At 45.4% G+C, this 11003-nt stretch overlaps 1 long non-coding RNA gene across 1 annotated transcript; it reads left to right on the top strand.

The window, feature by feature from the left end:
• Positions 1-6998: 6998 nt before the first annotated feature.
• Positions 6999-10386, top strand: LOC112623778. Its single transcript, XR_003119202.1, has 2 exons — positions 6999-8215; positions 9995-10386. It is a non-coding gene; the product is annotated as an uncharacterized LOC112623778 (long non-coding RNA).
• The last annotated feature ends 617 nt before the right edge of the window (positions 10387-11003 follow it).

The following is an 11003-nucleotide window of genomic DNA, read 5'->3' as shown; positions in this document are numbered from 1 at the left end:
CCGGCGTGGTGGCTCATGCCTGTAATTCCAGCTACTCGGGAGGCTGAGGCAGGAGAATCGCTTGAACCTGGGAGGCGAAGGTTGCGATGAGCCGAGATCGTGCCATTGCACTCCAGCCCAGGCAACAAGAGCGAAACTCCGTTCCCAAAAAAAAGCCCTGGATTATGTGTCAGAAAGTCTCCGTGGACCAAGGCCACTCTTGACAGGCTTGGAACCCTTGAATAAGTCATTTTATTTATAATCACAGCTTCTTCTTGGAGTGAATTTGAGAAAACAACACCCATTTGTTGAAAAACAAACCGAGATCCAGCGTGGATCTGGCAGGCTGGAAGGGACTCTGCAGTTACTTAGAGCCTCCAACTCGCAACTGTGGCTTCCTTCCTAGCTAGATCACCACGCCTCTTAGTCTTAGTCTGGTCTTTCTTCCTTCCTTCCTTCCTTCCTTCCTTCTTCCTTCCTTCCCTCCCTCCCTCCCTTCCCTCCCTCCCTCTCTCCCTCTCTCCCTCTCTCCTTCCTTCCTTCCTTCCTTCCTTCTTCTTTTTCTTTTTTTTTTTTTAGACAGAGTCTCGCACTTTCGCCCAGGCTGGAGTGCAGTGGCGCCATCTCGGCTCACTGCAAGCTCCGCCTCCCGGGTTCACGCCATTCTCCTGCCTCAGCCTCCCGAGTAGCTGGGACTACAGGTGCCGCCACCACGCCCGGCTAATGTTTTTGTATTTTTAGTAGAGACGGTGTTTCACCATGTTAGCCAGGACAGTCTCAATCTCCCGACCTCGTGATCCGCCCGCCTCGGCCTCCCAAAGTGCTGGGATGACAGGCCTGAGCCAACGCGCCCAGCCTTGGTTTTTCAAGTCTAAAGTCAAGGCAACAGCAATCTCCAGATCATGCTGGGAGGATTCTGGAGGTAGGGCACCTAACGTCCTCAGCTCGGGGCTTGTAGAGAAGTCAGAGCTAATTCCAGACCTGGATGGAAAGCTGCGGGTAAGAAGAGGCTACGAGGGGGAAATGAAGTGGGTTGTGATCGTTTAACAAAAAATAGCTGGGAAAAAATGTAATAGGAAAATATAAGAGAAAGCTGGTCCTTTTTTTTTTTCTTCTTTTGAGACGGATTTCGCTCTTGTTTCCCAGTCTGGAGTGGAATGATACCATCTAGGCTCACTGAAGCCTCCGGCTCCGGGGCTTAAGCAATTCTCCTGCCTCAGCCTCCTGAGCAGCTGGGATTACAGGCATGCGCCACCACACCTGGCTAATTTTTGTATTTTCTCTTTAGTAGAGATGGGGGTTTCACCATGCTGGTAGGCTGGTCTCGAACTCCTGATCTCAGGTGATCCACCTGACTCGGCTTCCCAAAGTGCTGGGATTACAGTCATGAGCTACACCGTGCCTGGCCGAAAGCCGGTCTTTTCAATCCAGTCAATTAAATAACTTTGAGGCAATGCAAGGCTGAGGACAGTTAAATAGCAGCTCAGTTACTAGGCAGAGTCCAGGCCTTAAAGGTACTTTCCACCTGCATTTGCACACGAAAAGATATCTGACAACTCCAGGCTTTCCAAGCCAGGGGCTAGGGGAGAAGCCAGAGAACCTCATACATTTTAGCAGTCTAATTTTACTGTTGCAGAAAGTTACCCCGGAGTTGAGGACTGAGTGTTTTCTCTAAGTTGGATATTATGAGAAGCTAGAACAGCAGCCCCATCTCGGTGCCCCGGGCTTTATTTGTTGTTTTCACCTTTGTGGAGTTTTGCTCTTACCCTCCCGCCCTCTAACGCTCAGAAAGTCCTTGATAGGATTTTGAAGTTACAGGAACCAAAAATCACTGCCATAGGTAGAATACCTCCACAAGGGAGACCTCAAGCTTCTGATCACTAAGAATAATTACATGAAAGAATGTAGCCTCCCTTCTTCCGATGATTGCAATATGCTGTGCAATCAGAACAGAGTGCAAAGAAACAAATCCTTTACGCTACAGGGTCCCCAGGGCCTGGGATTACAGTCTCCCTATTTCTTCTGGAAAACCACAGCCTACAGGTAACTACCCTCTATTTGGCCAATCTGCTACCAGGTGCGGAAAGACTCTACAAGTGACGACTCTCAAAGGCCTACATTTAAAAACAAGGAAAACAGAAAAGTAGCTTTGAATTTGGCAAAACCTGAATTTACTTAGTAGACCTGTCTTTAATATCAGAAGGTGGGTTTTCATAGAATGGCAATATGGATCTGCTACTTTTCTACATGGCCCAGAGCTTCATTTTCAATTTTACCTATTATCAAATGAGGTTCATACCTCACAGGAATGTTTCAAAAGAACGAATTAAATAAAATACATTTTAGGCTGGGTACGGTGGCTCACGCCTGTAATCCCAGCACTTTAGGAGGCCGAGGCAGGTGGATCACATGGAGTCAGGAATTTGAGACCAGCCTGGCCAACATGATGAAACCCCGTCTCTACTAAAGATACAAAAATTAGACGGGCTTGGTAGCGCATGCCTGTAGTCCCGCTAGTCAGGAGGCTGAGGCAGGACCCAGGAGGTGGGGGTTGCAGTAAGCCGAGATTGCACCACCGTACTCTTGCCTGGGTGACAGAGTGAGACTATGTCTCAAAAAAAAAAAAAAAAAAAATTTAAATGCCAGACAGTGCCAAGTACCTTGTCAAATTCTGGAAACATTTTCCCTTGCCTGAAGGGAACGGAGAAACATAAACGATGAAGTCTGAAGTGAGCGTTGTCCTTTCCTACAAAGTTAAAAGTTGTAACTGAGATATAGAAGGATACTAATGATTTAAAGAGACAGATGGAAAATCCTAGTGCCCAGTAGGCCCATCACGTAATGAAACAACATACAAACATGCTATTCTTTGAAAAAAAAACCTTTGGAAACAGAAATCTCATGACCAAATGACTCATTCAACATTTTTTGGTGTACTTACTTTATGCTCGGCACTATGCTAGGTTCTGGAAATATAAAACATCCGTGCAGCCCATGTGAGTACCAGTCTATTGGACCTTAAACTGCTGTCAGGGATTTAACAGAGGTAACCCGGGAAGACCAGCTCCCTGCAGTTTCCTCCCTCCACCAGTTTCCCTGCACCTACCTCTCTCGGTTCCCAGGAGGATAAGATTGCCCAGAGGCGTCCAGCAGTGAACACAGTAAGCCTGTTTAAGATAAACGCAGTTTAACCCTAGTGTTTTAAGTGGAATAACAAAGGCTGGAATGTGAAAGAGGGAAGGTCTGTTTGCTTTCAGTCCCACCCCCAAGGCCTGCCCTGAGAGTCTCAGAGACAGAACTACCGAGAGCCTGTCTGGAGTCTGATTTCTTAAACTGCTGGATACCAGGTGCTACCTGACACCAGCTCATCCCCTGCCTCCAGAATCCTGGAGGGCTTTGAGTTGATCAATTTCCACTCCAGGAATGTTATAAGAAGAAACTCCTCAGAAAGGTAACTGCCCTGGGTGTAATTGGGTTTTTCACGAGGACACTCCAAGATAGACCTCAGGATAATTATTTGGGTGTTTTCCTAAGACCACCCTCCATTTTGCCCCCTTAGAGGCTGCTTTATCCAGAGGGGAAGTTTTGGATTCCCTCACAGACCCCTGTGTTTAAGGTTCCATCCTTACATTTAGTTATTGGTAGGAAATCTTACAGTCTCTGCCCCAGGGTAACCCCTAACAGATTTAGATGTGTGTTCTGCTCAAATGCGCCCCTCACTGAGGAAGGGAAATCCTAAGGTGGCAGCAGAATTTAGTAGAAAATGCCCTGGGCATTTTCAGAAGGCACGGTCTCTCGTCTCTAATGCAAGCTGTAGTAGATCTTGAGCAAGTTACTTCCTCTCTCTGAATCTCTGGCTTTTCCCAGGCCAGGCAAACAGGCTCTTTACATACCCTTTCAGGAATGAACTGATTCCTGTCCCAGGGAACAAGCTAGACATACCGTATACTTAGCCGTGTGCCTCTCTTCTGCCAAACACTTTGCAGTTAGAAGCAGCTTATAAAATTTAGTGGGGATAAAGCAAGGCATGGTGGTGTGCACCTGCAGTTTCAGCTACTAGGGAGGCTGAGGCGGGAGGGTTGTTTGAGCCCAGGAATTCTGAGACCAGCCTGGCCAACATAGTGAGACAACAACTTAAAACAAAAATAAAAGAAAAAATCCAACGGAGTTAAAACAAACAAAAAAAATTTTGCAGTCATAAAGCCAGGATAAACTGAAGAAATAGCAAATGAACTTTTGAACTTTTTTTTTTTGTGACAGAGCAAGGCTTTGTCACCCAGTGCAGTGTCACAATCTCGGCTCACTGCAACCTCTGCCTCCTGGTTCAAGCAATTCTCCTGCCTTGGCCTCCCAAGCAGCTGGGACTACAGGCACCCGCCACTATGCCCGGCTAATTTTTGTATTTTTAGTACAGAAAGGGTTTCATCATGTTGACCAGGATGATCTTGAACTCCTGGACTCAAGTGACCCAACCCCCTCGGCCTCCCAAAGTGCTCGGATTAGAGGCGTGAGCCACCATACCCGGCCCAAATCAATAATTATTTTTCTTTTCTTTTTTTGGGGGGGGGAGGGGGACCGAGTTTCGCTCTTGTTGCCCAGGCTGGAGTGCAATGGCACGATCTCGGCTCACTGCAATCTCCGCCTCCCAGGTTCAAGCAATTCTCCTGTCTCAGCCTCCGAGTAGCTGGGATTACGGGCATGCACCACCACACCCAGCTAATTTTTTGTATTTTTAGTAGAGACGGGGTTTCTCCATGTTGGTCAGGCTGGTCTTGAACTCCCGACCTCAGGTGATCCACCTGCCTCGGCCTCCCAAAGTGCTGGGATTACAGGTATGAGCCATCGCACCTGGCCTCTTTTTCTTTTCTTTTCTCTTTTTTTTTTTTTCCTTGAGATGGAGTCTTGCTCTGTTGCCCTGGCTGGAATGCAGTGGTGCAATATCAGCTCACTGGAAACTCTGCCTCCCGGGTTGAAGCAATTCTCTATCTCAGCCTCCCGAGTAGCTGGGATTACAGCTGCCTGCCATCACGCCAGGCTATTTTTTTGTATTTTTAGTAGAGACGGGGTTTCACCATGTTGGCCAGGCTGATCTCAAACTCCTGACCCCAAGTGATCTGCCTGGTCTCCCAAAGTGCTGGGATTACAGGCATGAGCCACCCCGCCTGGCCAAATCAACAATTCTTTTTTTTTTTTTTTTTTTTTTTTTTTGAGACGGAGTCTCGCGCTGTGTCACCCAGGCTGGAGTGCAGTGGCGCGATCTCGGCTCACTGCAAGCTCCGCCTCCCAGGTTCAGGCCATTCTCCTGCCTCAGCCTCCGAGTAGCTGGGACTACAGGCGCCCGCCACCACGCCCGGCTAGTTTTTTGTATTTTTAGTAGAGACGGGGTTTCACCATGTTAGCCAGGATGGTCTCGATCTCCTGACCTCGTGATCCGCCCGCCTCGGCCTCCCAAAGTGCTGGGATTACAGGCTTGAGCCACCGCGCCCGGCCTCAAATCAACAATTCTTAAAATGACCTATTTTGAAAAGACTAAAAGAAGCCCAACTCTTTTAACAGAATTTTTTTTAGAGTTTTAGGATTATGAGAAATTTTACTTTCTTCTTCATATTTTTTTCCTATTTTCCATGTTTTCTAAAATGGTCATGAATTATTTTTTTCTAATTGGAAAGGAACCATTTTAATGGTCATGCCTGGTTATCTTCTCCTTCATCTTACACTGCACCGCGCGTGTGTTGGGCCCAGATCTGCAATTCAGCTTCCTCATGAACGCATGACTCATCGTTTCTTCATGGCCTGTCATTCTGTACTATTTGTAAAAGTATTAAAAATAGAGACCAGTCTATGGGAATTTTGCTGGAGAGGTAAATAAAATGCTCCACACAATTCTATGCCTTTTACCAACAAAGGAATAAAATCATCAAATATCCAAGTATACATCAGTATTTTGCAAACCCAGAGTCTGGTGATGAAAGTAGGGAAAAAACGATGACTGTTCTGGAGATTCAGGACTGGGTCTACTTATTGGGAAAGAGCCAGTTAAGTCAAATCATTGCAGCAGGGGGCAATTTTTTCCTTGAGAAATAAGCTAACAGTATATTTAGTGACACATAGAAGCATGATTTATTTTATTCATTCATTCATTCATTGAGATGGAGTCTTGCCGTGCCACCCAGGCTGGAGTGCAGTGCTGCAATCTTGGCTCACTGTAGCCTCCACCTCCCAAGTTCAAGCAATTTTCCTGTCTTGGCCTCCTGAGTAGCTGGGATTACAGGCCAGTGCCACCACACCCAGCTGATTTTTGTATTTTTAGTAGAGACAGGGTTTCACCATGTTGGCCAGGCTGGTCTCAAACTCCTGACCTCAAGTGATCCTCCCACCTCAGCCTCCCAAAGTGCTGGGATTACTGGCATGAGCCACCGCGCCTGGCCGGAAGTATAATTTATTTTGTATTAATTCATTGAAACAGATATGCAAAGCAGTCAACAGGATATTCATTAAGTCTAGAAACATAGGTGGGTATACATAACTTCATCAAGACCATTTTCAATGTGTAACACACATGTGCACATTCACACACACAGTTTAGACTGTATGTAGATTGGAAATCAAGTTCCACATGCCTGGAATCCTACTGAGTGTCACCCAGAAATGCTCATCAGGAGAGGAGGTGTCTTTTGACCACTCAAGAAAATCAATGGCCCTCTGTTTTGAAGAACAAAATTAGCAAATTCTCTTGTAAGGGCCACATAGGCAGAGCCAAAGTCAATTGTCAGATGGTGGGGAGGAGGCATTTTTCTCACCCAAGTCCACAGCATGAAGGAAAACAAACTGTATCTCTGCTCCAAGTGCATGTATTTGGTCCTTCTGATAATGTGAGGAGGAGGCAGCACCCCGGGGGTGATATTTGTCCTTTTCAGTCCCCTCAATACCGAACTATTTCCCTGTTGGTTTTCAGGGGGAATTCTTGCCCACGGGTGTTGACGACATACTTCTAGGGAACCTCAAAGGCCACAGGTCGTTCAGGCAATGCAGGTCAGCCTGGAGCCTGGAGATCCCCGTGCAGACCACAGACTCCCTCTTAGAAGCCACAAAGACGTTTGGGAAGCAGCTCAGTAGCTTTCTTCCAGCGTCTTTGAAAGCGAGTGGGACCTTCTGAACCACATGAACACAGCAGATGTTCTGGGGAGCGTAGATGGCCCTGAAGAGCCTTTCAAATGTATCAAAGTCTTTGTGGATGGCCATGACATAGGCCAATGGGAACTCAGCTTCGTCTTCGGACAGAGGTTCCATTATGTAGTGATTTCAGATCAAGTATTGCTGGCAAGTTACATTTCTCAATGGCGTCACTGGTATATTTTCATTGAAGAACGTTTTCTTGCCTGTCACAATCATGCCACACACTTCTGCAAGGACTGAAGAGTTTGAGGTTTTCCCCTGTGGAAGGGGTTTTTGCAGGACTAAATGGTTGGCATACAAGAATAAAAGAGTTATGGACATGGCCGTAAGCCCTAGGACCACCTCAGATGCCTTCACCTTCAGTTTTCCTGTGGCCTCTTCTCGGTTCATCACTCACCTCATTTTATGCCATTGCTGAAGTCAGTCTGCAGTTCCCTGCCCAGACTTGAGAAATCTGCTCTAGCAACTTATTTTCAGCAAGAAGGGCAATATGACCCTTTACTTAAAAGAAGGAGGATCAACCACAAGTCGGTAACTCTTCTCTTATATTGAAAAAAAAATCAGGTGACTCTTTGAACATGAGCCAGTGACCAGCTGACCACTTCGCAAAAGCCAGGCACATTTGGGCACCTCTGTCTAAGTCAACCACAAATTAAGACCCAAGCAAATCGGCCACAACTGCCAGCTTAGGGTGTTTTCCCACGTAGAGTAAGGGTGGAATGTGTGTTCATTTGGCACCTCTTTTCCCCATGCAGAGCCACCATCGCCATCACTGACGTCACCTTTGAATGCAAGGGACACTGTATTTCTTCAATTTCAGGCAATCACAGTTGTCCTGAGGGAGGTCACCATTTACATGGACAGCAGCCAGAACTCCTCAATAGTGGGGTCTCTTTACCTAAAAATAAAGATAAAGAATTTATAGTATTTCAGGACTGGAAGGAATCTTGCAGATTTTTCCCACCAACTTATTCAGTTTACAAATGAAGAACACTGACAATGAACCATAATGACTACTCTATCACACCTTGTCTCCATTTTCTCACTGATGGCCTGAGAGGTAAGCATTGACATTATATCCACTTTGCATATGAAGAAATTAAACCCAGAGATATGCTAGCTTGCCTGATATCCAGTAATTAGTTAAGGGTAGCATGGGGTTTTGAAACCTAACTCCTCCTCTTCTTTTTTTCTTAGAGATGGGGTCTGGGTCTGTGCCTAGGCTGGAGTGCAATGGCACAATCATGGCTCACTGCAACATCAACTTCCTGGACTCAAACCATCCTCCTGCCTCAGTCTCCTGAGTAGCTGGGACTCCAGGTGCCAGCCACATTGCTTGGCTAATTAAAATAAGGTTTTTTCTTTTCTTTTCTTTTCTTTTCTTTTTCTTTCTTTCTTTTTTTTTTTTTTTTTTGAGATAGAGTTTCGCTGTTGTTGCCCAGGTTGGAGTGCAATGGTGTGATCTCAGTTCATTGCAACCTCTGCCTCCCAGGTTCAAGCAATTTCCTGCCTCAGCCTCCCGAGTAGCTGGAATTACACTCATCCACCACTACGCCCAACTAATTTTTGTATTTTTAGTACAGAAGTGGTTTCACCATGTTGGCCAGGCTGGTCTTGAACTCCTGACCTCAGGTGATCCACCCGTCTTGGCCTCCCAAAGTGCTGGGATTACAGGAGTGAGCCACTGGGGGTACTTAAAATTTTTTTTTGTAGAGACAGGGTCTCACTATGTTGCCCAGGCTGGTCTTGAACTCCTAGGCTCAAAGAACCCTCCTTCCTTAACCTCCCAAAGGGATTATAAGCATGAGCCACTGTGCCTAGCTGCGAGCTTCTCTCTTCTGACTACGTAGGCCATCTACCTGGAATATTCTTTCCCCCTGCCTTGTCTTGAGTTCCTACTTATCTTTCAGGTCCCTATGTGACACTGCTTCCCTGGTGACCCTTCCTTGCTCTTCCAAGTTAGGGTTAGAAGCCCTTCACCTGCCCTAATAAAACCTTGTACTCCTACAATTGCTTGTTTGTTTGCTCTACCACTAGTCCATGGAGGACTATTTATTTTTAAAACGAAAAATTAATATTTTATTTTTTAATGTATGATTTACAGGTAATAAGTACACATATTTATGGGGTGCAGCATGATGTTCCAATACATGTATACATTGTGTAATGATCAAATCATGGTAATTAGCATATCCATCACTTTAGACATTTATTGTTTCTTTGTTATCAGAACATTCGAAAACTGCTCTTCCAGGTATTTTGAAATATACAATGCATTGTCATTAACTGTAATCCTCCTCCTATACAATAGAACTCCAGAGCTTATTCTTCCTCTCTAACTATAGCTTGGCACCTATTGACCAATCTCTCATCACCCCCTGCTCCTTTCCCTTCCCACTCTCTGGTAACCACTGTGTTCTATTCTCTACTTCTATGATAACAACTTTTTACATTCCACATGAGTGAGATCATGCAATATTTGTCTCTCTGTGCCTGGTTTATTTCACTCAACATAATGTCCCATGGAGAACTATTTCTGTCTACTGGTCACTGCATTTTCAACACCTTGCTTATGGTAAGCACTCACTGAATTAAGTTCAGTCACTCTTCTTTCCTCTGTGCCAGAGATCAGCAAAACCACAGCTGGGGGGTCCAGTCTGGCTCACTGCATGTTTTTAGACAGTCTCTCAGCTAGAATGGTTTTATATTTTAAAATGGTTGGGAGAAAATCCAAAGAAGAAAAATATTTTGTGACACATGAAAATTACATGAAATTCAAATTTCGGTGTCCATAAATACAATTTTATTGGCACACAGCGGTGCTCATTTGTTTACACAGGGCCTACGGCTGCTTTCACATTACAATAACAGGGTTGAGTTGTTGCCACATCTGGGCACCAAAGCTTAAAATCTTTTCCATCTGGCCTTTACCAGAAAAGGTTTGCTGACCCTCTCCTCTGTATCTACGGATGTCCCTTGCATACCCTTGTGTCTGCACAACATCAAGATAGCGATTGTGGACTTGATACCATTTTACAACTTTTTGCTTCATTTTCAAGATTTCCTTGTGAATGCCAGAATGACATGATGTTTGGTAGCAAAGCATGAGCTCCAAAGAGAGATTTGTGTGGGTCTAGATCCTGGCTTTGCTGGTTCCTAGTTGTGTGACCTTGGGCAATTCACTTTTCCTTTCTGTCTTAGTTTCTTTGTAAAATAAAGATAATACCAGTAGGACTGTTTTGTGAGTTGATGTGTTAATAAGTAGAATGCACTCTGAGCGGTATTCACGTGTAGTGAATACTTTGAAATGCTGGCTATTCTTACTGGGCATGGTCACTTCTAGGGCCTACCTGTACCGCCAGTGAACTGGAAACTCACTCCACTGCACTTGGGTGGCCCAAGCTTTGGCGGGATGCAGTGCTGCCACACAGTGGCCCTATAAGGGGTGGCTTGGCACACTCTTCCTTTTTTTTTAGGTGACTGAATATCTATGGATGAGAGCGAGGGAGAGTTTTCACACCATCATAGCATTTTATTCCTCACCAGACTGGGAGCAGCTGGAAGGAAAGGACATGTCTCCAAAGACATGAGGAATATTCAATGTGGCATTTGAGGCGCATGGAAAAACCTGCCTATCCCCAGGTCGCAGCCCCATCAGCCAGCCAAGGATTCCACAATGACCCTTAGGAGGTTTCATAAGGAAGCTAATTGCTTAAATAAGATTTGAGTCAAGAAGGATGACCTAGCAATAACCTCTATATATCTCATTCCACCATGAGTAAGTAATCAATGCCATCCAATAGAGGTTCTGGAAAAATGGGACCAGAGACAGGTTAGATTAGATGGAA

Source organism: Theropithecus gelada, chromosome 4, assembly GCF_003255815.1.
Source record: "Theropithecus gelada isolate Dixy chromosome 4, Tgel_1.0, whole genome shotgun sequence".
Lineage (NCBI taxonomy): Eukaryota > Metazoa > Chordata > Mammalia > Primates > Cercopithecidae > Theropithecus > Theropithecus gelada.
The sequence above is the reverse complement of the archived record's forward strand: the minus strand, read 5'-3'. Positions and strand labels throughout refer to the sequence as shown.